At 42.9% G+C, this 22,104-nt stretch overlaps 1 protein-coding gene across 21 annotated transcripts in view; it reads right to left on the reverse strand.

Moving 5' to 3' along the window:
- Positions 1–22,104, reverse strand: part of ABI2 (abl interactor 2) — a 630,778-nt gene that overhangs the window by 157,219 nt on the left and 451,455 nt on the right. The window lies entirely within an intron of this gene.

Raw genomic sequence — 22,104 nt, forward strand, 5'->3', positions numbered from 1 at the left:
TCGGTCTGTACCAAGTATCACAATCAGTAAAAGCGCAATACTGGAAGTCATATTCATAACTCAATCAAAATTATATTAATAATAACTGTATTTAAAGTCACCAATTAGGTAAGAGAACTCTTGAGTGGTCAAACACAAGGCACTCCAAACCCTCACTTCCTGTTACTTCGCACTCCAAGCCTAGCACACTGAAGTGAAAACAGACTTAAAGGACGGAAATGGGGCACTTACTTTGCACTTGCATCATATCAATTCAATGCTAACAATTATCAAAAGATGTCACATTGCACAGAATACAGACTGGAGCAGAAGCAGGTTTAGGAGTCCCGACTTTTAAGTACAGTGTTCAAGATAGCAAATTTTGGTGTACTCGTCTGCATGTTGGTACGGTGTATTTAATTAAGTGCGTTTTCATAGCCATTCACAAAGACTATATAGCTAGGACAGGCACCTCCTACACGGGCCTCACGGCATCCCCTTTCGTGGCTGCATTCTTCCCTGTCAATACTGGGAAGACCACACTGGGCGATCATGTATCATTCCTGTTGTGCTTGAAGACTACATTACCACTGGAGACAACTCACTAAGCCCATTTCTATATTTCTCTTCTGACAGCTACAATCTATGTCAGCTTCACCATTCCTCTCATACCCCATACTCCTTGTGATATTCCTTAATACCGTTCTCCCCGTGTACCTGGATACTGCATGAATCAGTTGACCTTACCTATCCCTTCCCACCCAGGTTATTCCACTATAACCTCTCTTTATCCTATCTATTGCTGTGTATCACCCTGTTTCCTCTGTAATTTCCCACGTCCACTCTTCTGTGCCTCTGATAAGCCTGGTGGTGAAAACACCTCTGCGGCAGATTCGACTTTGCATGCCAGAGACAGTTGAACCCTTATCACCGAAACAACAGGTAAGATGTGAAAGACAAAAAATCACAAACAGTAAGAAATCACCATAGGTTCTCTATGCAACTATAGAGTAAATGTGGGGGCATGGAATTCATAACGCACATCAAATAAGAATTGCTTATTCAGACTTAAATAAGACAGGACTGTATAACAAAGATGTCATGCTATGAGAGACCAAGGAAAGGCAGGGTTAAGGTTCTAATTGCTCCCCGCCCCCCCAAGTGCTTTTATAAAGACACTGACTTTCTCATCCACAGTAGGTGGGTAATCAGGTCGCTCTTTGTAACTATGTTTGTGCTGGTAGGCTGAGCTCCAGCAATTTTTGGACTTTTTTGCATGACTAGTTGTTCTGTAAAAGGCCAACTGGAGAGGTTCGGATCTGAATACTAGGATTAATCTTTGCACAGTCAGACTTCCTCGAAGACCACTAGGTCATTGTTAAGAAAGAATTAATAGAGTCGAAAAAGTTTAGAGAGAGCATACCATTCACAAGAGTATTAATCGCTGGTAGAATGTCTGTCTAAAAGGCATACAATGAGGTGTATCGCTGGAAAGTAGTTCTCTTTCTTAAACGGTTGTTAGAGGTGCTCCTTAGCAGTTCTAGATGAGGACGCTTATGGAAATGCTTCTCTGAAAGACAACACTGTCTAGGTCTCTTACTGCTTTGCCAGGAGTCCTTTGAGTTCTTCGCATTCTATGAGAGTTTTCTAGGAGGTGCCACCTCTTTCCTCAGAGGAGCTGGAAGAGGAAGAACACACAAATCAAAATATGTTTCGTGAACCTGCACTGGAATAGAATAAGGAAGGACCAGCTCAGGAGGGACCGTCGAGGAATAGGAGCAGCTTAGCTTTCTTTGGCACTAAGAATGCTAATGAAACTTTTGGTTCAGACCTCTTGAGGGTCTATAGGAAGTATGAAAATTCACTTGTTACCTTGCCACTGCCAGTGAAAGAGAAAGCCTATGTGACAAAGAAATGAAATAGTTTCTTATCATAGGAGTAGTTTTGCAGCTTAAAGAATTTGCTGGATTCACATGCTGTGCATTATTCCACTATCTAGAGGTTGACTCCAGAATTCTTTTGTATTCTAGTAGTCCTTTACAGTTTTTTGTTTTTTTTCCCGATGGTTGTCTATGGTCCCACCATTTGCAGTCTAATCCAATCTCTACTGATGTCACGCACCCTCCCTGGAAGCTTCCAAGCATGGTCGCCATCTTCAGTTTTTGTTTTTTGGATATCACTCCATCTTCTGGGGAGGTGAGTGGGTCGCATGTGAATCCAGAGAATTCTTCAAGCTGCAAAACTACTCCTACAGGTAAGAAACAATTTCGCTTTGCAGCTTGAATCTTTTCTGGACTCACATGCTGTGCATTGAGTTTGTAGCCTTTTTATCCTCGGGGAGGTTGGGTTGAAGATGTGTTCGAGCATGTAAATAAATGTTTCAATACTCTTTGTCCCATTTGAGCTTCCTTTTTCGTTTGAATATAAATGCAATAGTGCTTTATGAAGTGCGAACGGATGACCAAATAGCAGCTCTGCATATCTTCTGCAACAGTATATTTGCATGAAAGACTATTGTTGCTCCTTTTTTGTGAGTAGAGTGTGCCCTTGGTTTGATCTGGAGTACTACTCCTGCTGTTTCATGACTCATTTGTAATAGTCTGTGAGATCCATCTTGAAATGGTACTCTTTGCAACAGTGTTCCTTTGTTGCTGTTTGTTAATGTCACAAAGTTGTTTTCTTCGTCCGACTGGTATGGTCTTCATACAATACATTATCAATCTTCTGGCATCTAACATGTGTGGCACTCTCTCTGCAGGAGGTTTGGGGTCTTGAAAGAAACTTGGTATTTTAATTGATTGACTAATGTCAAAAAAATGAAATAACCTTTGCTCAAAAATGAGGGTCTGTTCTCATGACTATTCTGTCTTAGTATATTTGAATGCATGGCTTTTGGATTGTGAGTGCCTGTAATTTACTTACTCCACGCACAGATGACACTGAGATTAAGAAAGCTGTCCTTAAAGTGACCACTTTTAAAGACACTTTGTGAAGTGGTTCCAAAGGTTTCTTCATTAGTTATGTTAGCACTAAATTTAAACTCCATGTCAGAGCTGGTACATTTCTTGGAGGTGCTAATCTTTTTGCTCCCTTCAGGAAACTTTTGATTACTGGGGTTGTGAAGAAACTCCTTCCTATATGACCCGTGTGTATGCCACTATTGCTGCCAAATGTACTTTCATTGAAGCATAATTCTGTTTCCTGCCCAGCAGATGTGTAAGGTATTGAATGACTATTGTGTATTTCGTATTGTCTTGTAGTAAGGCCAATTTTTGGCACCACCTTGAGTACTTTACTACTTGGCTGAATAGCATTTTCTTGCTTTTGGTCTTCTTGCTTCTCTTAGAACACCCATTGTATATTTTCTGGTAGACCCAATTGTCCAAACTCTATGTCGTCAGGAGCCAAGCTGCTAGATTTAGCAATTTTGGTTCTGGATGGACAACTCTCCCCCATTTGAATGGAGAGTAGATCCTGTATACCCGGTAGTCTCTGCATGCTGTCTTGTGCTATTTCTATTAAGTCTGAGAACCAGGTTTGTCTCCCCCACTGTGGCACGATGAGTATGCATCACTAGTGATTGTCTGCATTTGTTGATCACCTTGTATAATTGAGGGATCAGGGGAAAAGTTTGAGCAAATAACCCTGACCAGTCTATTGACAGAGCATTCCCCAGAGATTGGGGGTGTGGGTGCATGGACATGAAGAATTGGCATTTCGCCTTCTCAGGTGTTGCAAACAGACTTATTTTTGGCGTTCCCCACTGTCTGAAAATCTGTGAGTACTGTCTGGTTGAGTTCCCATTCGTACAAGGTGGATGTTTGCCTGCTCAGACTGTCTGCTTGTACATTATCTTTACTAGGGGGTGTATTGACATAATGCTTATTTGTCTCTGAATGGCCCACTTCCAGATCTCTTATGCTAGGCTTGACAGTACAAAGGTGTTGTTCCACCTTGCTTGACAGAACATTGTTGCTGTATTGTCTGTTTGATTTAAAAATGATTTTCCCCTCGGGTGTTTTCTGAAAGGCTTTAAGGCTAGGAGCACTGTCTTTAGCTCTAGTACACTGATATGTAGAACTGCTTCCTGCTCTCTCCACATCCTGCTCTCTCCATATTCCTCTGATCCTGAGTCTTCCCATGAGCTCCCCAACCCAGATGTTAGGCATCTGCAGTAATGTTTACCATGGGATTTGTCTCTGAGAATGGTGTTCCAATTGCTATATTTGTCTTGTTCCACCACTTCATCTCTTCCTGAAATTTCTGAATGACAACCACGTGATCGTCCCTACTCCCTGTGGCTTGTGATCATTGATTTTGAAATCATTTCTGTATTGGTCTATTATGAAGCCTTAAATATGATATGGGAGGTATGCAGGAGGCAGTTTACACCACAGCCCTTACTATCATAAAATGGCCCTTCTTGTATTGGTGAGTTTCTTGAAGTAAAGCAGTAAAGAATACTTTATCCTCTACTGAGTTGATTCTTGCTCCCAGGAACTGCTTTATTAGTTCCAGTTTGGGTGACAGTTTTTTTCTGTTTAGAGAAAACCCCATATTGTGCAACACTGACATCACAGTGTATGGGTTTTTTGTATTTCTGTAGGGAATTTGCTTTTACCAGCCAATTATCTAAATAAGGGTAAATATGTAGTTCTTGTATTCTTAAATGTGCCGCCACTGCTGCTGACAGTTTGTAAGCACTCTGGGTGCTGATTTGATTCCAAATGCTACCACCTTGAACTGATTGTGTCCTCCATTTACCACAAAAAACAAGTTTGTCTCGTGCCTGTGGTTCACTGGGATGTGGAGATATGCATCCTTTAGATCGATTGTTGCCATAAAATCTCCTTTCTACAGTTGCAGTATGACATCCCGTAGTCTTTATGAACTTGTTTAGGAATCGGAGATCTAGAATTGGAGGAAGAGATCCATCTTATTTTGGTATTAAGAAGTATGTTGAGTAGTTTCCCAGTTGATCTCGTCTGCCTCCTTTTGAATCAATGTTTGTACTTCCTGTAATAATCTGATATTTTTCTCTGTTATATGGACCACTTTCTTTAGGCCCTTTACTAGTGATGTCTTGATTAGTTCAAAGCAATATCCAACCCGAATCGTATGATGTTTAGTATCCATTTGTCTGGTGTTATTTTCTCCTACTCCTGGAAGAAGTCCTTTGTAGTCTCTTCCACAGGTGTTGTGTGTGCGAGGGGGTTCTTTTGTACAGAGTCAATTATTAGATGGTGTTGCCGCTCCTCTTTGTTACTGTGTTCTACCTTTTGATCACCCTCTAAAGGGTTGCCGTGGTGTATATTAGTGCTGCCACTCTTGCATAAGTATTTGTGTCTGGCTGGAACTCTGCAGGCCTTGATGTGAGGTTGTGCATCGAAAACTCCATCTCCCTACAGGTCTTCTAGTAGATGTCAATCCTCTTCTTAGGTTTACCCTGAATTGCAGTGCCCAGATGGATTTTGAGTTTCATTATCCTTTAACTGTTGTAGAGTTTCATCAACAGCACTTATAAATAGTTGCTCTCCATTAAATGGGTGTTAATTATATTAGTCTGGACCTCACTGTTGAAACCAGATGCCCTTAGCCAAGGGTGTTTTTCTAGGGTAGTTTTCATCATCATTTGTCTGCTTGCTTGTATCTGCAGCATATGGAGCTGATTTTAGACAGGTATTTGCAATATTTGCCATTCTCTTCCAGTATTGCTCAGGAAGATGCTTCATGAGTTCTGCCAACGCCTTGTAATGCTGATAAGCATACCTGTTTAGCAGTGCTTTAGAGTTGGCAATAGCCACTGGAAGCAGCTCCTCTTTCAAAATTGTATTCCCACCATATCCAATTTCTAACTCTCTTTGCCCAGAGGCAGGCCGGTTGTTGTGTGCACATTTGCTCTCTTTCTTGCTGTTGCTGCAATAATAGAGTCTGCTGGTATTGCCCCTCTGATATATGGTGAGTCCTTTGAAGAATGTTTACGTTTCTTTTCAGCCTTTGGTGTTACAGACCTGCTTGTCACTGATTCTTTTAAGGCCTCTTTACCTTAGGCCCATATGCTTGGCAACATAGTGAGATACAGAGGCTTACTTTGAGATGGTAATAATGTTTCTAGTAAAAAGCATGACTGCTTTTTCTTCCTCCAGCAGTTTGTTGTACTTATCAGCAGCCCTCCTAATAAGCCGATTATACATGCCAGTATCGTTTGGAGGTGAGGCCTTTGATAGTATCTATCCCTTCTTCTGGAAAGTCTGCTTCAAGGTTTTGCCACTGGGTCTGAAGGTATTGAGACCCTTTAGTGTCCTGGAACATGGGCTTCCTCTTCCTCAAAGAAGATGGCTTGTTTTTCTTCCTCCAGAGGTTGTGGTGTTGTTGGGAGCTTGAGTTCTTTGACGTCCTTTGTCTCTTCCATCTGTTCTGTCAAAGCTTTCACAGAGTTCTGTACATTTTAAGAGAGGTGTTTACCTCTTTATTCTTCCGAAAAATTGCTGCCATCTCTGCTTCAAGATGCTTTTTCTTGCGTTCAATTTCGGCCAAACGATTTTTGGCTTCAAGTGGGGGTGTTGACTTCCTTTTTAATGTCTCAGTCAATGGCTTTTTTTGCCTTCCCCCCTGCAGTGTCCTTCGAATAGGAGCCCTGGGGCTCATATGGCTTCTGCTTACTCTCAGTTGATGAAATCTTTGATGCAGAGGCAGCTTTTGTTGATTTTGAGTCTGCTGAATGAGACTTACTCAACATGCTTTTTTGTGTTACCTGCGATCTTTTTTCTTTTGACTTTCATTGTTTTCTCAACTTTGATGAACCTCATTTCTACGTCCAAACACTCTCCTTTGGCCAACTCGGTAATATTATCCTCACCCTTGCTCGACAACCCCAGGTCTTTCAGCAAATTAAGTTTCTTTCTGGCCCTAATGATGTGGTGTGCCTGCCTCTGTTTCTCCCTCCTCTTCAAAGTGTTTGGTTTAAACACTGCACAGTTGCTGCAGTTGACACCTGGATCATCTAGGCTATACACTTGGAAGCTATCCTTCTGTGAAAACTTGTGGTGGCCCTGGGGCAGAAGCAAAATGGTGTGTTTTCCATGTCTCACAGAACAGGGGGCCTCCTGCCAAGACATTCTCCGGTTTTCGACCTGTGTGTGTGCGCACTTGATGGCTCCAATCCGATGTTTCTGCTCCAGTCTTATGTTCTTCATTCAATCAACATTCAACAAAAACATCCTTTTCGATGCTTGAATAGCCTTCATTGATGCTTCCAGATCCAACGGCGGAAAAAAAGAATCTGTAGATGGCAACCACACGTGGAATGTTACAACAAGGGTGATTGCCACCAGGAGAGGCTGAATTAGACAACAAATGGTGTGAGCATCGACACCTCAAACAATAAATACAGCATGTAAATCCAGAAAACAATCATGCTGCAAAATCACTGTTGTCAAACAAATCCTCACACTCAATCTCCCAACATGAATGAACGTGAATGCTGCAATATAAAATGTCTTGGCAATGGCCAAAGTATTTTTGAGTGGTAGAGATGTAAAAAAATATGGCAAGGCAATTTGAGAGCTGAAACACACCCTATACCATTGTGCTAGCAGCACCCCACTCACTCACACAAACGAGCCGTCCCTCACACACAGATAAAAATTTAAAAAAAACACCCAAATAACACGCCACACTTGCCCACCTGATCAACACCCGCTTGCTCACCAAACACGCCACGGAGATATGCAACCTACTGCACCACCACACTCCGGACCTGCTCTCTCTCAGGGAAGTATGGCTAAACCCAAACTCAGCATCGCTACAGCCATCCCTGCTGCCTACAAGATTGTTAGGCAAGAGAGTCAACACAAGCCCGGAGGAGGAGTCACCATCATGTTAATATACCCCATCAGCAGCACTACCTAAAAAGCCAACCCCCCAGCTACATGGAACAGTTCGCTTCAAGGAATTCACCAAAGCCAAGTTACTCCAGGGGGGGACCCTCACATAAACTAGGGCCCACCAAAAATTTTGCGAGCAACATCATGGACCTTGCTGTACCCGTCATCCTGAAAACCAGCACCTTTCTCCTCCTCGGAGACCCTCTCACCTAGAAGAGCACACTGAGCTAGAAAACTTTGGAAACCCTTGCCTTATCAGCATACTACTGGACCCACCCACACCGCTGGACACCTATAGGACCCAATTTTCTTCTCCTTTTGCAACATCACAGTTGACAAGCCAGCAACTATGACCTGGACAGACCATGCCCTTGTCAGTTTCAGCATACCCATCCTGCACTATCACAGACCTACCACTAATGGAACTGTCCACCGCAGCTGGAAAAGAATCTCAGAAGAGGTGTGGGCTTCTGCCCTCTCCAAGCACCGGCCCGAGCACACCAGCGACATGCTGAAAGCCATCAAAAACCTCAACAGCTGAATCACCACATGCATGGTACCGTGGTTCTTCTCAAGCACAGCCCAAAGGCAAAAACCTGACCACTGGCCAGCTGGTACACAGAGGAACCTAGGCTGACCACCTGCCACTGCAAGCGACTCGAGCACAAATGGAGAAGAAGTCAAGACACAGCAATTATTTAACCTGCCTGGAAAGGACTGGTTCTTTGTTCTAATGTGTTTTGCTGCATCAGTGATGCGGATCATATGTGCATGAAATTATCAATAAAGAAATGCATCCAAAAACACTGCAGATAAAGACGTCTTCAAACCAGCTCTAAGTCCCTACCACCAGCAGATACAAAACACAAAGTGCACAGCATTTGGAGACTGCATCAACACCAGCACTACCACCAGCAAGGAAATCTTTACCATCATCAAATTTCACTGTGCCTCCTGCAGACTCCAGCAACATCACCCCCTGACAAGACCTTGGCAACAAGCTCTTAGAATTCTCCGGTAATAAAATTACCTCCATATGCAGCAAAGTCGACCTTCAACTGGACCCAGTTACCATCATAACAACTTCCCACCACAGCCAATGACTGAACCTAGACCTCGTGGACTGCAGTCACCACAATCAAAATCAATGCTACCATGAAAACCATCCATTTGGGGTCCCACTTGACCCTTGCCCCAACCACACCTTCACCAAATGACTACTATCAATCAGCAAAACACTAGCATCCATCCTCAATGCCTCAATCAACTTAGCTATTTTCCTGGATACCTGGATACATGCCATTGTCATGCCCCTGCTTAAAAAAACATCTGTTGACCTAGCCAACCTTTCCAACTACAGACCGATCTCCCTCCTACTATACCCAGCAAAGGTCTTAGACAAACTAATCAACCTTCGCCTCACCAACTACCAGCTCCTCGACACAGACAGTCCTGCTGGAGGCCCTATCGCAGTACAGAAAAAACACACATCTCCACAACAGACAAAATCTACCTGATTCTTGATAGAGGAAACACTTCAGCCTTTATTCGCCTGAACCTCTCTGCAGGACTTGACACTGTCTTACACCCCATTCTTATTAGGTGCTTGCATGAGATTGGCATGTAAGGACCCGCTCACTGGTTGGAACTGCCCCTTCTTAAAGGATAGAACACAAGCTGTCAGCCTCCCACCTAACTCCTCAGAAACCCACAAAGCATCTGCAGAGTGCCTAAAGTGTCCTCTTCAACGCATACATGATCCCTCTGGCCATCGTCATCCGCAAACACATCAACATCCTCTCCTACGCAGACAACATGCAACTCTTCTTCTCGGCTGAGACTCCCAACACAAGAAACAAATTCACCGACTGCATGATCAAAGTTGCTAGGCCATCTGTCTCAAGCTCAACACCAACAAGACAGAAGTGGTCATCTTTGGCAAGAACACCTCATCAGGGGACTCCAAATGGTGGCCAGCTGAACTTGGACCCACACTCAGAACCAACACCAGGACTCTGGAATAATAATCAACAGAAAACTGGACATGATCGCACAAGTCAACGCCTTCACTGAATTCTGCTTCCAAACCCTGAAATGCTAGGGAAGACCATCAAATGGCTCCCAAGCAACACTAGAAAAATGGTCACTCACCCCCTTGTCATCTGCAATTTTGACTATGGGAACACCTTCTACAGCAGGATCACCAAGCAACACGCTAGAAGCCACAAACCATCCCAAATTTAGTGGGCACACTCATCCTCAACCTCCCACACTGAACTCGCATCACACCACAACTCGGAGGAACTCACTGGCTCCTGATACATATACCCACTCAATTCGAACTCCTAGTACACATTCAAAGAATTACAAAACTCCGGTCTCACAACCTGAACAGTCGCAAGTCCTTCCACTGACCACCCAGACACATCTGCTCCACAGGACTCCTACTCACACACATCCCACACACACATAGGACCAGTTCAGGAGGACAAGCATTGTCTTGCATTGCTCCTAAAGCATGGAACGACGCCCCCACCTCACATTAGAGCCCCCTCCTCGTCCTCTCTTCTTGAAATACAGCAAGAAGCTGAAGACCTGCCTTTTCAATTAACCAACCTACAATAGGCAGGGCTAGGAGCGCACACACCTTCTCAGCATCAGGATACCTTTGCAGGTGATAGTGTACTTTACAATTACACATAATGTAAGAGAAACCATGCTCTCATGACATTCTGCAGGTCTAACTTCATGGGATTTCCTCATCTCCGTTGTTTTAGCTAGAAGGCAAACTCCTAAGGACAGAGCAGAGTCACAACAGTTATAACGATTCAGCCCTCCACAAGATATGTTCTCCAGGAATATTTCAGTTTTAGTCCTCAAGGGTAGCAGCAGAGTGTTTTGTGGGTGCTGTGAAGGTTAATTTACTAATCTTACTCGTGTTGTAGCATATTTGGGAAAAGGGCTACTTTCCTGAAAATAGTCTATGAGCCTTGTTAACCAGTCTAACTTTAGAACTAAACATTCTCCAGATACTTTAAAAGATAGTTGAAACGTGTCAATTTTGCATTGCCAGTGAGTGCTGCCCAGCTGAAGGCAAAAAAAGTAGGAATACAGCCTACTACTGTGCATGGGGGGTGCCTGGAGTCGCTAGAGCAGTAAAAAGTCACAGTACGCCCTGTAGCCACCAAAGAGGTTGGAAAATGAGAGCTTGCTGAAGCGATGATACTGACTGCATACTTCATGTTCTGCCTTACCAGCTGAAGCCAGCCGTGGCAGTGTTTCCAAAGGCTACTTCTCATAGTGAGAGTCAGAGGCTACTTGCGAAGCACGATTTAGTAAGTGAATCAGAAGCTGGTACAGACCACAGCAAGACCAGGTTAAGCCAGGAGCAACAAGAAACTTTTGACATGGGCTGAGACAGGAAAGACTACGGATTTCTTTCTGGCAGATGGTGAAGAGCCCATAATCACCAGCTGACACCTGACATCATACTGTGTGCACTACATGTGAAGCCTCAGGGGAACATCTTCCTTGGTATAAACGAACTGTTATGAAAGAACCCAGACTGATTACACAAAATGAATTCCAGACCTTCTCTGTTCTGTGCCTCGTTGTCTGAGAGGAGGCAAAAAGAAGGGTTCTTCCAGAGGCAAAAAGAGCCAGAAGAAGCCATACGAAGACTTCTCACAGAGAACAAGGCTAACCACTACATTGAGGGCTTAATCAATGTGCTACAGGCAAAGAGAAAACTACTGTGATTGGAGATATAGTGAATGCAATGGAATAAAAACAGAAGGGCATGAGGAGCATACGGAGGGAATTGGAGAAGAGGTAGCAAGAAACATTCATTGCCTCAGTTTTAAAATTTGTAGCCTCCAAAGCCTGGGCATTTGACTGGAACAGCAAGTTAGATGCGAGAAGTGTTTCTCAACAACTTATACAGGACGTAACACCACCAGGTGTTGGTAGTTCTTAATAAATAAAGCAATCAGTGGCAGAAGTGATGAAGAATGCATTTCGTGTCTACTAGGTATCTCACAGGAATGGTACAGTATATGTGGCAACATAATACTCACCATGCAATATGTGGAATGTAACAGACGTTTTTGAATTGTGGAGTTGGAAAGCTGCTATACACATGTAAAGAAGGTAGACCAAAAGGGAGACAGTGAGATGTCATACAGCATTGGTAAGATTCTTGATGCAGCTTAGGTGGATCATCAGAGAAAAAGATACAAGTTTTCCCAAAGATATTTCACTAAGGCTTTCCTGATGAACTCAAGCCCAGATTTTTCACCTTTAGAATATCTTTCTAAGACTCAGATGAGTATAGAAAACTTTTCTCCAGCAATAACAACCAACAGCAGACAGGTGGTGCCATGCAACTTCAGCTGCCACTCCATCTACCAGACACACAAGTCTATTGTGTGTCAACCTGCCTGCTGGTGCTTTTTCAAGGCCACACTAAGGATTGCACAGAAAAACTGAGAAATGTACAGTGACAACAACCTAACCACATATGCTTGCACACCTCCAGATCTGTTTCAAGGCAGAAACTTGTTAGAGAAGGAGATAGAGGAGAGAGGAAACTACAGAACTACAGGAAGATTATACTTGCATCAAAAAATTCAGTAAAAAAAAAAAAAAAAAAAAATCGAACTTTTTTTTCTGGATACATCTTCCTGTAGATTTTACACCTTGTAAATGTGTCCTCAAACCAATCGATCCCTGAGGGGTTTGCCAATTACCCAAGAAAGTCATACAACACAGTCCTGGCAAAGTATCAGCCATTGACTGCCTGAGCTGTGACACGCTAACCTTTGATAAAAGTATGGAAAGGGGATCACCTGGCTGCCTCGCAGTGCTGAACTCATCTGGTGATAGCAGGAATCAATCTAGTGAGGTGGACATGGATGCCCTCCTGTGGTCGTTTTTTGGCTAGAGAGTAGCAGATCTGAATAAAGACATGATTATGCACACTGTACTATCGAGTGTGAGCGATGTCACAGGACACAGGGACACAGGATGTTTGATATCCAGCTTATGTAGCTGTTCTTTGTCGTTGATGGGATGGTGAGGAAGAAAGACTGATGAAAGGGTTACAGACTGACCCATGTGAAAGACAGACACTACATTTGATTAGAAAGGTTGGATAGGTATGAAGGATCCAAGTAGACATCAGTAAGAGAGGGACAGACTGAGGATCTGAAGTTCCTTGACCCTATGGGCTACAGTAATTGTCACCAACAAGACTGTCTTCAAAGCGAAGAGTCCAACACGGCAACTGTGCACTCGCTTTAATTGGGGTGCTATTAAGTAAATAAACACAAAATTCAAATCCTACTGAGGAATAATGAATGAAGTGGTAGGAAAATAAACCTTTCAGAACACACATTCACTGGTGAACTAAATAGGAATGGATAACCAGTGAGACATGAAAGCATTCAAGACTGCCAGATAACCCTCAACTGTAGCATCCATCACCCACTTTTGTGCACAAAGCAAATTGCAGAACATTGGAAATGCGGGATTTAAAAATACACTACTGAACACATTTGTTCTAGCAACAAGCATGAATAGATTTCATAGCGGGTTTCCGGGCCACTACAATGACATCAGCAACTTAATTAGGGAGACTAGAGGACATTAGTGAGCGCTGATCCATCTCAACTCCAGAAGTGCAGATACAGTGTTCTTAGAGCAGGGGAAGGTGAATTGAGGGGAGGACCTGACTATCCTGCTGCAAAACCAGAGTGGGAGAAGAATAGGTGGCCAAATCCTGAGTACCAACATATATGTATACAAGATCTACGTCAGCCAATCTTGTGCAAGTAGTGTTTGACCTATGAGCCTTAGGGTGGTCTTCCGCCAAACCTTTGCCTGCTTAACTTCACTTTTGCTGATCTGTTTTTGTTGGCCTTAGGACTCCGGGCAAGTGCATATGCTCACTCCCCTAAAACATGGTAACATTGGTGTATCCAAATTGGCATATTTAATTTACTTATAAGCCCCTAATACGGTGTACTATATCTGCCCAAGGCCTGTAAATGAAATGCTACTAGTGGGCCCAAGTATGTTTTTTACATCTCTATTGTGCATCAAGATGTGTAATATGTATGGTATGCTACAAGTTATTTGGGTAGGAGTGGTCTCCGTCTGTCTTGGGGTACACACGGACCAGATTGAGAGGTGTTAGGTGGTAGTTCCGGGTTGGGGTGACATCATGAAGAACTGTGAATCTTATACCAAGTCGTGACTTCTGTTTGAAGTGCGATACGTTAACTGGTTTATACAGATTGGTGACTAGTCACATCTAGGCTACTTTTTCAATGGCCCTTTCTGTTATTTTGGAGCAGTTGTCGTCGGTTATAATTTGTTTTGGATCCGATGATGCTCCCTGTTTCGTGAGTATTGCTGTTAACAGTCACAAGTTAGTCCGTGATTGAGATCTTAGGGAGCTTGTCTATGAAACTGATATGTATGGATAGTGATTGTTTGACACTGGGACTATTTGTGTTTTGATGACATATTTAAGTAAGGGCCCCCTGATATGTATTTTTAACCAGACACTTTAAGATGGCTGCCCTACCACTATATGGCACAACTGACCTTCGTGGGGCTTGCCAGCAGCTGTATGTGTGATTTAAATGTGCATCGACGTGGGGGACCAGCATGGCTGTATCTGAGGAGTTGTTGGGACGCTGATGGACGAAGTCTAAGTAAGTGCTGGGCTCTGTGAGGTTTAATATGTGTGTATTTTACATTGGTAGCCCCAGGGACTTAAACCAGAAGTAATGTGTTGTGTTTTCTTGAAAGACTGAATGGCCCGTGTTTGAGTCGTTGTGGATAGGATTATTGAATGCCCTCTGGTGACTGTGTGCTTTCTATGTTTTTACGCTAATTAAATAGGAGTTCACTTGCTTCATTTTGTAGTGCGATTTATTCGCTACATAAGGCATTTTTGCTGAGCTTAAATACTTTGGAGGCAAGGTAATTAAATATTGAGAGATTAACTAATGTGTATATTGCTCTATTGTTCAGACACTGGATTTAGGTATCTCATTTAGTTTTTACAATAATTGCTTATAGTGGCTCTTAGAGTATGGTTTGACACATTGGTATCACAGTGGTTTTCACTTTTGATTGGTTAGAGTTATGCACTTTGTTGCTGTGTGGTGACATTGAGGTCTTCCGATTGTGGGCAGGCGATGCACAGATTGGTTTGGTGTCTGGGCTTGATTATCGTCATTATTATGTCTCATTGATATGTTTTTATGTCAGGATCTGCAGGATTTCTTCTCAACACTGTGTCCTAAGGAGGGTCTCACTGGCCTATTTGGCCACTTGAGACTAAAACATCAACAGTCTATCCTTATTAATACCATTAGTTACATCTTATGGGGTTTCAGTTCCATCTGGCCAGTTGAATGATAAGGATTTACTTGATGTCACTTTGGATTTATAAACCTATTTTGTTAAGAGGATTTTTTTTTTTTAGCTTCCCTAACATTTTCGTACTAAATGTGTGTATAAAGTATACCACGAAACATTGACTGAGTCATACAATAATATACCTTTGCTCATATCAATACGCCTGTGTTGGATTTTAAGAGTGATAATCTGATGGTATATAATAGGATCATTTTGTGACCAATTAACTAATGAACGTTGAATGAACAATTCCTCAGGGAACATTTTTGTGAGAAGACTAGTGGGCCTGCAGTGCTGATTGTGCTACCCAGTTAGCCCTTTAAACACGTCTCAGGCCTGCCACTGCAAAGCATGTGTGCGTGCAGTTTGACTCCTATGTCAACTTGGCATTTAAAGCCCTTTGCCAAGCCATAAACTCTCCTTTTATTACATACAAGTCACTCCCAAGTAAGACCAAGGTAGCCCAAAGGGCAGAGTGCTATGTGATTAAAAGGTGACATATACTTTAAAGTTTTACATATCTTGGTAGTAAAAACCTCTCAAATTCTTTCTTCACTACAGTGTGTCCTACCCCTCTCATAGGTTAACAGCGAGGATTCCTTGTTACATGTAATAAAGTGAAATTCCAGATTTAGAAAATGTAGACCTGTCATATTTAGTATTATGGAATCATAATGATAAATCCTCTTTAATGGTAAAGTCGGATTTACTATTGCAATTTTGAAAGTGCCACATTTAGAACATTGGCATTTTCCTGCTTTTGGCCCTGGGTGCCTGCAGACTGTCTCCAATACAGGTCTGGGCTGGGATGACAGCTGGTCTCCTGCATCCACTCTAGCCAGCCTCACAAAAAGGAACATAGGAACAGTAGGTGGGACTGAGTGGCAAGTCTCTGCAAGTTGATGGGTCATTCTGGGCAGGATGGGAGGGAGGAGGTGACACACCTGAATCGAGTACTGCTCCCACACAGAAGACTGCTTGATCCCCTGTAGTGAGTCTGGGCCCAGGGCAGGAAGGGAGGAACTCTGTACACTTCAAAGACCCCCACTTCAAAGGCACAAATGGGTAAACGACCTGGATATCTGATGCTACCAAGCCAGTAAACCTTTGGACCTGTGGGTCCTGCAGGAAAGACTGCTGTGCTGCTGAAGTACTGCAACTCTGCTGGATTGCTGATCTGGAAGAACTGCTTTTCTGCTGCGCTGTCCTCACTGCTGCCCTCTCTGTCTGGGTGAGAAGGACTGGAACTAGACATCTTGAACCCAGAGTGACTCCAAGGGTGTGTCTGCTTGCCTTCTGTTCTGAAGTCTCAGAGACATCAAAGACTTTCAACAACTGTACAACAGCACCTGGACTCTGCCAGCTCTGAGTCCTCCCTGCTAAGGGGTGCCAATCCAGTTCTGGGCCCTTGGAAGTGGGTCTGCCTGTGCTCAAGTAGCAAAATACATGCATCACCACCGTTGCGCTGGTCAGAACAGATGCATCTCCGATGACGCATCACTGCTCAAGGACTCTGCATCGCCGGCTCCATGGCTTGACACGTTCCCTTCATGGCCATAGATCCTGCCGTTGATGCATCTACGACTGCACGAATCGGAACAGACTCATCGCCTTCATCCAAAGGGATCAACGCTGATGCTTCTCGCATCAGGTCCTCAGCAACGATACATGCTCCAACAAAAGATACTTTTTCAGCGGGACAAGGTTAATCCCTGTATCCGACCCACACTCCTTTGTGGTCAGCTTGACTTTTCAGATTTGACCCGGTCTAGTGGGACCAGATAGCCCCAGTTGGCGCTTTATGCTTCTAAGTACTATATTTGCAGATATTCTTTAAAAATTCTCAATTCCACTTCTACTAATTGGATTTTTGTTGTTTTGGTCTTGTTTACTCATAAAACAATCTATTTTTCTAATTTGGCGTGGAGTCTTTTTGAGGTGTTTTCACTGTGTTACTGTTTTAAGTGTTGTACAAATACTTTTCACATTTCCTCCTAAGTTAAGCCTGCCAGTTCTGAGCCAAGCTATGAGAGAGTGAGCACAGGTTAATTTCTGATGTGTTACTAACTTACCCTGACAAGGATTGTGGCCCGGTTTGGACAGGGTGTATACCTCTGTCAACCAGAGACCCAATTTCTAACAAGCAGGAGACATGCTACTCCCAGAGGACTTCTGACAGATATGAGGACATAGGCACACAAACACACATGCACACACTAAAAAGGAAAAATACTGTCTTTAATTAGCATGTTTCTTCTTAGAATTTCTTTTAATCTGAAAACCTGGCTATTATAACACATATTGGCAAATAGGTCTGACTTAAGTGAGAACTAATGGCTTTGCTGCGTGTTTTAGCCATGTTGTACAGCAGTGCGGCTGATGTGCATCAAGACGTAACGGGAAAAAAAGCTATATGATGTGGTCAGCGCTGGCAGTTTCATAGCTTTTTTTTTTTTCTTTACTTTTAGCTATGGGGCAAAGCAGCCGAACTTCAATACAACTTGCCAAACAAAATACTGACAAAGCTAGCAGCTCTTGCGTAGACAAGATCTGTTGGCTTTGTCAATGCTTGTATACTGCTCTACCTCCTAGTTTAGGGTATTGAAGACCTTTAATTTGTCTCATAATACGTTTATGGGCTGTGCCTGTGTTACTATGGTGCTCTCCAGTGGCCATTTTAGAAAGGGGTACCAATCCATTTTCACATTTCCCTACGAAAATCTACCTACCTCAAGTAGGACTGCTAATAAACATAAGAAATTTAAGAAAATTGCCTAGCGGGCAGTGATATATACTAAATTAGGGGTAGAAACTAAAGAAAGACCTGGCTTAAATATGGGTTAACCTACAAATGCAGAGCCTGGGCGACTCTATCCTGCTCCCTCGCCAATGTAAAATAACATATTGGCTCAACATTGTATGATTCTTGACAAACACTAAATTTTCCATGCCCCAAAAAATAAATGTTAACTTGTGTAATGTAATACCTTCGGGTAGAGTACCGGTTGTGCTTTTTAAAAATGGCAAAAAAATAAAAATACTACCTCAATCAAAGCACGAGGAACGGATAGACACTAAATTTAATGAATCTGTAATTGGTCCGTGCTCCACATGAAGAACAGAAAGTGATGCAGAAAGTGACGTGTTGCACGCGTGCTTCCGAATTAGAGAGCAGCAAAGAAAAGTAATAAAGATGAATTCTGTGCTTTTATGGTAATTTGCTGAATAAATAATTTTGACTGACTGTAATAAAGATGCCAATGAATGACAATTAATGGGTGGGTGTGCTTAGGCAAGACCTAAAAATGCTCTTTAGAATCCCACATATGCACAGAGATATTCTAAATTCATTAATACTGTAGAGAATGTCATGACGGTGAACCACTTTTCTTCATGCTATAGGGGACAGAAGGCTTTTGGTAGGATACCATGAGTTTGCACTAAGCTGCCAAACTGAAACTTGCAACTTCATGTTAAGCAGTTCCATGACCTAGAGTTCTCCAATCTTCTGAATGTTTCTGGGCAGGACCTGGGATGAGCAGCACCCATTTCGCAACTTGTGGCAATTCATCCTTCTGACCTGTTTGTCCCTCTTAAACTGTCATCTCTAAGTTTCAAATCTGGGAGCACCGTCAGCACCGCATCGTCTTGCTACATGCCGTGCCCTTCACTGGTGCTGGAATTATTAATGTGACATATTTGAATGTAGGACTGAGCGTGCATTTGTGGATGAAGATCTTTAGCTCTACCCTCACTTTCACTGAGAACCAGTGTGGGGCCTGCTTAAGGTGGGAAACTCAGCCTTGGATGCAAATACTGAAGAAAGACAAACTGCAGTTTTCTGAACAAATGAAGCCATGTCAACTCTTAATCAGGAAGGTCCACAAAAAGAAGTCAGTTTTAAGATGATTAGGCTCTGAACAACCTGAAGCCCCTGGCCAAGAAGAGGACCGCTCTACAGAGGTGCTGTATAGTTTGCATCAGCAACCCTTAGACATGTTGTTGTGAAGACCTAAAGATGTTTAAATCCTAAATGACTTTTTACTGTCTGAAAAATTGGCATGACGCCTAATAAAGCTGGGCAAGTTTCAACAGCAAGTGGGAGATGATCTAGGAACATAAAATTATCACCTCTGTTTTTCCTGGATTCAATGTGAGCTCATCAATTCCCTGTCAGTGTGCAATCTATTAACCTTAAGCTAGAGTTGAGTTTATACGTTAACCAAACAGGTTCAACAGGTCCTGATGTACCTGGGTGTCTGCTTGTGAAGAAAGTCATGTCCCTCTTCATGAATCAGATAAAATACAGCTGTGAGGCAGACATTAAACTAAAGGGGAGAAAGTGTGTTACACGTGAGGCATGGGTGACTATCTCCTTGCAGGCAATTACAGACACGATTTTGAGTCTTGAAATTTAGTGTGATCACCTAATGGATTGTTGGTGCTGTAGTCTTGCATGCTTCCACTGAACCGATTAGACCAGGACGCCTGAAAACGTGATTTGCTGGTAAAAAGTTCAGGACTGGCTACAGTGAATGAAATGGCCTAGAGTGAGGTGGTCACTGTAGCATAGGTACACCACAGTCAACATAATGTTCACATGCAAGAATTTAGTACAATTAAAAGCCCCTGGTACAGTCCCAAGATGCTCTAGCAGGACTGAACGGTTGAGGGTTTTGAAGGCTTTAGACCAATATACCATGACTAGCAGATAAAGCTTTACCTGATCTGCAAAGGCAAATTATTTCATACAAAACCTCCACCCTGGTTACCTTTGTCCCATGTCTTGAGTGAAAACCTGATTGGTGTGGTGCCAAGAGGTTGTCTACTTTGAGGTGACCCTGCATATGTATGCAGGAGGCCTTTTCCGAAATCTTGGGCATTGAGGATAGTCCAGCAATTGGCCAGATTTCAGTCTATAAAATATGGTCTGGTGAGGGCTTTTTAAACAATCAGGTTACTGTTGCTCTTCTGAAAGGGGGAGACCCCACACAAAAGCACCAGTGCAGATTGAGAACCTTGAGCAAGAATATCCCATGCAAACTTAACCCAGCAGGTATGTTCCATGGCTTTCAGGCATTCAACACTTTTTGTGACAGAAATGTTTGAAGCTGATTTAGTGAGGGAGAGTTTGTGACCTTTGCTGCCAGGGAGTGCCCAGAATGATATGAGGAGAGTTCTGAATATCATTTTTTTATATAAATTAAAACAAATTGAATGTATCATCGCTCTGGCGAGGAACAGATCTCCATCTGTGATGCCAAGCTCTAAACTATTTGGAAAATTTCACTGGTTTAGGTCTGTGGTAATTTTATTTGCCAGAACACTGCCTTTTGCTCTAAACACCAGTTTCCTCTTGCAGATGGTAGTAGTAAATGTCCAAGGTGCTAACACTACCCACGAGTTTTCCAAGTGGTGATGTTTCTTTCTTAAATTCAGACTGAGATGGAAGCAGGAAGCAATGATGCAGTTCATGGAGTTAGATTGACTGTGGACAAAATAATTACAAAGCTTGCCAGAGAGTAGGGAGGGGTGCAGCATTCTCCCTCCTTCCCTGGACAGAAGGTTTTGCTGCTTGTGGAAGAGGAAGTGATCCCACTCCAGCATATGGAATACAACCAAATAACAAACCTTTAAACCGAGATTAGAACCACAAGATTCACAGAGCATCCTGGGATCTCCCTGAACGTCTCTCACCATCTGAGATGTCATAGAAAGCATACAGAACAACCCTTGAATCGTCTAAAGAAAGGCTTTGGCTTAAGAAATAGGAGCCCTCTAATCCAAAATGCCTACTGAGCGTTTCAAAGGCATATATCGAAGAATTACACAAAACTTGTTTTCATGTGCACTCTCGAAGAGTAATAGTCTAACTGAAGGCTAGTAGTTAGTTGGTGCCCCATTGTTTCCTAATGAAAAAAAGGGCTGCTGTGTTGTGTGTGTATCATTATCACTGGTTGAGAAGCTTTCAACACCAAGTGATATTACAGTTCAAGATGTTTATGTGCACGGACCGATCTGATCTGTCCCACAAGATACTAATGGAAAGATCCCTTCAATGCTCTTCACACACAACCTAAAAATTATGCGTACTGAGAGCTGCTTATGTGGCAGGCTGAATAGAAAACTCAGAAAGAACAGACGCATGCATCCCCACCTCCACACATTCCAAGGGCACATCTAAATAAGAATGAAACTGAATGAACCATAGGTTATATTTTTAGGGTTGGGCCAGGACTTTGCTGGTGGAGCTCAGCATATGGTTCCACACATGTGCAGGACACTGAAGCCTCAGAAGCCTCTGGACCCACTAGGCGTGGCAGTCCAGAAATGATCAACTGCAAAGAGGCTGGCCATTAACCTTCGTGGAGGAAGCAAATCGTTGCTAGGCTTCAATTCAAAATCACCCCTATGAACTTTTTTCTTTTTTTTTTTTTTTAAGTGAACCATAGAGGATTAGGGATGGTTTACTGAGCCCTCTTCCCACCCTCCCAAGTCTGTTTAGCATCCCAGGCTAATGTGACTAAGACACCCTATATGGATGGTGCCCCAATAATATAGTTGTAAAAAAAAAAAAACGTGCAACTTCTGCTGGTGCAGGAACTTGCATCCAGTTCCATTAACTTTGTCAGAGGGATGGCACCAAGACCTAACCTGCATTGTTTTGTACCAGTAGTTCTGCTTTCTTATTACGAACCAAAGTTGAAAGTAGTCTTCCTAATGTTTACTGAATATACTGAGTAACTGGTCAATACCTTGTTCAAAGTGTCTGTGTATGATCTCTCCCATCTGGGCAGAAGCAGCGTCA

This window comes from Pleurodeles waltl, chromosome 3_1 (genome assembly GCF_031143425.1).
Source record: "Pleurodeles waltl isolate 20211129_DDA chromosome 3_1, aPleWal1.hap1.20221129, whole genome shotgun sequence".
In the NCBI taxonomy this organism is placed as follows: domain Eukaryota; kingdom Metazoa; phylum Chordata; class Amphibia; order Caudata; family Salamandridae; genus Pleurodeles; species Pleurodeles waltl.